This window comes from Aphelocoma coerulescens, chromosome 1 (genome assembly GCF_041296385.1).
Source record: "Aphelocoma coerulescens isolate FSJ_1873_10779 chromosome 1, UR_Acoe_1.0, whole genome shotgun sequence".
In the NCBI taxonomy this organism is placed as follows: domain Eukaryota; kingdom Metazoa; phylum Chordata; class Aves; order Passeriformes; family Corvidae; genus Aphelocoma; species Aphelocoma coerulescens.
In genome coordinates this window covers 102,629,324-102,633,869 of record NC_091013.1, presented here as the reverse complement: position 1 = coordinate 102,633,869, position 4,546 = coordinate 102,629,324, and the positions used below count along the sequence as shown (strand labels likewise).

General features: G+C 39.8%; 2 long non-coding RNA genes across 3 annotated transcripts; one reads left to right on the top strand and one right to left on the bottom strand.

Moving 5' to 3' along the window:
• Positions 1-537: 537 nt before the first annotated feature.
• Positions 538-1,704, bottom strand: LOC138113591 (uncharacterized). Its single transcript, XR_011152273.1, has 3 exons — positions 1,630-1,704; positions 1,380-1,442; positions 538-625 (listed from the first exon to the last, which is right to left on the bottom strand). It is a non-coding gene; the product is annotated as an uncharacterized lncRNA (long non-coding RNA).
• Positions 586-4,247, top strand: LOC138113594 (uncharacterized). Of its 2 annotated transcripts, none has more exons than XR_011152281.1 (3): positions 586-634; positions 3,857-3,980; positions 4,106-4,247. It is a non-coding gene; the product is annotated as an uncharacterized lncRNA (long non-coding RNA). The 2 variants fall into 2 exon arrangements; XR_011152276.1 differs by lacking the exon at positions 586-634 and adding an exon at positions 3,193-3,680.
• Positions 4,248-4,546: the final 299 nt, after the last annotated feature.

The window sequence follows — 4,546 nt, the reverse complement described above, 5'->3', positions numbered from 1 at the left end:
AAATTTGTCTCAAGTATTGCTTTTGGCTGCTGGAGATTTCAGTGCAGACAAACATTCCCATTGCCTTTGTTCAGTTCAGCCATCTACCCTTCTGAGTCTTCTTTGTTATGGTGTGTGTAGCTCTTGCGTTAGTTTGGTCTTGTGTAAACAGATAACCTTTGCAAAATTCTGCTTAATCTTTCCATAGGTTCAGAATAGGAAGGTTCTATATGTGGGTACTGTTGCTAACTTAAATAGTACAGGACAAATCATCTATAAAAGTAAATTGGCAAAAATGCCCTCACTGGATTAAACATAATGTCCTCAGGTTGGTCCTTCTCAAGTGCGCTTGGTTCTAAAATGGGTGCATTTCTGAGGGTGCTTGCTTTCAGCTTGGCTGCCAACATCCTTTAATTTTCAGCAGTGCTTTGAAATGACCTCACAAGGTTATATAAGAGCCCTTTACAAGGCGATCTGGAGACTGGAGGAACATGTCGGGCTGGTATTTCACTTACATCCAGGTGTACTGTGTCACATATTAACGCTGCAGACAAATCTGCTATTCCTAAGGGGCTGGGGAAGCTTCAGTCTCAGGCAGATGCAATTCGAGGGGTTGACAGAGCAGACAAAGAATCACTGCAAGTTACTGTAGCAGGTAAGAGATGGATGCAGGGGAATTGAGCAGGGCTTAGTGTGATGCTGCGTGATGTGCAAAGTAACATAAAGCATTTGGCTGTGTTTTGTGACTTAGAAATAAGGCATAGATGGTGATTCACTAATATATATTCTGAATATAAAGGAGTGACTGTTTATGGCTTAACTTCTGTCACTCTCCCGATAGCTTGAAGTCTGGTTCACAGTGACTGTACCTCCATAAGTACTTCCATAATTCTGAGCTTGATCTCATCCATGAGACCAAAAAGGTAATTAAAAAGATGAGCAGAGCCTAGACAAGTCATCATTTTATCTAGAACTTCTGAAACACTAAATCCACATAATCTGTAACATGCTGTGGGGTTTTCCATTTGCTTAATTTTAAAACTTCTAAACAGTTGTTACATGCAGCTGACAGATATGGCAAGGTTTTGAACTCTGTAAACAATTTTGGATGCCCATCTTTTATAGTCATGCAAGTATTTAGTGTCACCTGCATTATTTTCTAAATAGGGAACTTGCTTCTCCTTTTTGAAAACCTCTTTAGGGTTTTCAGTTCAGTTTGAAATGTAAGCTATCTGAGGTGTAGACTAATCTTTCTGTCCTCTGCCTGTCTCATGGTTTCAGGTACTCTTAATAACCAATGCAATAGGAACCTTTACTCCCTTGTTCTCCTCTTTCTTGGTTTTATGTAAAACTCTTATTTTGTACCCTATGATTGCAACTTGATTTGACTATTTACTTACTTTATGCTGATCATTATCTTCCTACTGTGTTCTGTCTTCATTTTTATTTTGCTTCAAAGTTGCCTAGAGTTGAATTAAAAAAATAAGACCAGTTAAGAACCGCAAGGTAGTTCATTATCACATACAGCAAATTAAGTTGTTCATTCCAGTGGTTTTGGTGGCCACCAGTTTGGCATTTCTGTATTTGGAAACCTTTTATCACTAACGCGTGAATGCTGGAGTGTCTGTAGGTATAGGCAAAAAGACTTACCTGAAATAGCAGATTGCTCTGTGCAGTCCTGTGGTGATGACCTCCTGATAGCTTTGCCTGTACCACAGCACTGCAAAATCAGGCCAGCTGCAGCTTTAAATGAAGCTGAAGGTGGGTGGTTGATAGGCTGGGGCAGCACCTGTTGTTGGAGGTGAGCACAAGGCTTCTTCTCCCTGTTCCCTGGATACCAAAAAGAGCACCAGAAGCAAATCTGCAGAGCTGTAACACTGGGTCTCTGACCTAGTTCTGTCTTTATCTCTTTTCCTTCCAACAGCTTGGGAATTACGGCTTTGTCTTGACCCAGACACTCATTCTTTTGATGAGGCTTTCCTTATACTGCATAGAAGCCCCAAATGATAGGAGAAAACTTTTTAAAGCTCCTCAAAACTCAAGAACATAAAAATTGCATCTATTTTCAGTATAATGGGGCTGTAAATCTTTCGGTCTTTTTAAATCTCTCTAATATTTAAGTTCATTGAACTACAGTAGCACAGCCTTGTGGGTTTGACAGTTTGCTTTTAAACTTCACCCCCCCCTGAAAATTTTCTTACAGGAGCAGTCCAAAACATGACTGTGTCAGCAGGGCTTCATGGGAGGAAGCACTTTCTTTGGGTGCCGTCACATCTGTTATGACTTACTATATCAGAAATCCCTTCTCATGCTGGTGTTCTCCGGGGTGTCAATCTTTCTTCAGAGGTGAAAGCCTCAAAGGCTTCATTCTTACTAGTGGTCCAGGGCCTGTTTTCTGTCTCCTAGTCCACCTGACATAGCACATGAAATAATTCTATCTCTCTGAATGCAATAAATTAGGCAATATTGTCAGGGCTGCAGCTGTGCTGCTTCTGCATGTACCTTATCTGCACTTAATTATGGATTAATTTTAATTTCTGATATGTGCCAATCTGGCACTGGTAAAATATGGGTGGTTTCTGAGTTATGCAAAGTACAAAAATTTTGGTAGCAAAGGAGAGAAAACAAGGAATTGGGGCTGGTTTTAAGATCAGCTGTCTAAAGGCAACAGAGCAACATTTAATTTCCTAAATTATATTGATTCAGCTTCCTGAAAATAAGTCAGGAAAGGGATAATTTTCACATTTCATTTAAATTATAGGAGGACCTTGTAAATTAATTTATTGTGAGGCAGGTAAAGTTGAATTACACTATGAAAAGAGAAGGTGGCATCTTTCTCAGTACAGCTCCTCTGTGGGTAACTTTCAGAAAGAGGTTCAGAACATCATTAAATTATAGACTCTAGAGACTGAATTGGCTCTGTGACCATTTATAATCCAATTAAGAGGAAATAAATAAACAAATACACAAACAAATCCCAAGACCCATCCAAATTGTCAACACAGACAAAAAATGCATTAAAGTTTAACTCCCATAAAGTTTTCTTTAATGAAAAGGGTGCACTAAAGTAAATGCCACAAAAATGCTGCTTTTAGCAAACTGTAGGTATTAGCATATTTAGGATCTGTAATTTTTTTCTGAAGCCCCCGATAGTCCCCAATATCTTTCCAATCAGCTTCCTGTTATTGTTCTCCTGTTTTTTTGCAGTACACAAGCAAGAAAATGAAAAGCATTGAAAAATTTCATCATCTGCAGCAAGATTTAAAGCTGCTTTGGAGAAATTGTGCCTCATTATCTGGAAATACAGCTACTCAGACTGAAAACAGCCCATGATGATAGAATGCAGCAACTTGTCTATTTAGAAACACAGGCAAATCTATTTCCCTAGTGCTCTGTTCTCCATTGGTTCCCCACTGAATACAGAATGAGGTTAAAATTTCTGCCTTATGGTCAAAAGCCTACAGAGGATTTGCCTTTTTTTCCTTTCCTTAGCTGTAATAGGGACCCACTGTATTAGGTAGTTTGCAAAGTTGTGTGTGAACAGTCCCAACCCTGGCACCACTGAGGAAACAAAACAAGAGGACTAGATTGAGTGATAATTTTTGGGCAAATTCACAAAAGAGCTGGGAATGGAGCCAAATCCGTGACATTCACACTAGTTTCATAGCAGCCAAAGCACACTGGCTGCCAAAGCTACTCAAGTAAGCACATCTTTCTTTACAAGCATCATCTTTTATAAGAATTTCTGTCATAATAGTGAAGTTTCTAATCTCAGGACGTGAAATGGGATACTCTTTAATGTCATGTGCAAAACTTGCAAGCAATTAGAATATCAGCCAAGGGAGATCTGTCAGACACGTTTGTTCCTTTGATTTAGCTTTCCAACATCATCACGTCTTTCTGAATCTCAAAACCAAGAAGCAGAAGAAAGAAGAAAAGATGTGGGGGAAATCTTTATTTCCTTAAAAGTCATCCAGCATCTGAACAGTGCAGGGCTGAAGGTAATATGCACAACTTGGTTAATAGAAGGGAGCAGGCTGGACAAAATTTTGTTAAATATTAGTTTTTGCTCCTACAGTGTCTCATTTGGTCATCTTGAAACTCTTTCACATTCCATCTTCTCCAGATTGAAACTTCAACCTGAAAAGATTCCTGTTCACCTCTTGGTTTTGTGTTTATACTTGCTGGGTGCATCCACAGCTGCACCTGAATGCCCACGTCGGCTGACGGCTGCTCAGAGGCCTCCTTTTGCACAAAGGTTCCCAGCTAAACGGGTATGTACACAAACTTGTTTTGCTTCAAGGAGACCTGGGAGATCAGCCTCTTAGCTGCCATAAATTTAGACATCAAATCTTTACTGAACAGGCACTGAGTGTACTTCCCATGTGCCCTGGACAGCACACAGAACCCGAATCTTGAGATGCAGCCTTCACCATTGTTGTAGGGGCTGCCTCTATCTTAGTGAGTGCAGAAAAGCATAAATATTTGTCTTCCATAAACTGCATTAGGGAGGTAAAAGCTTACCTTAATTATGAATGAAGTGCAGCATTTGCACAACTAGGCAGAG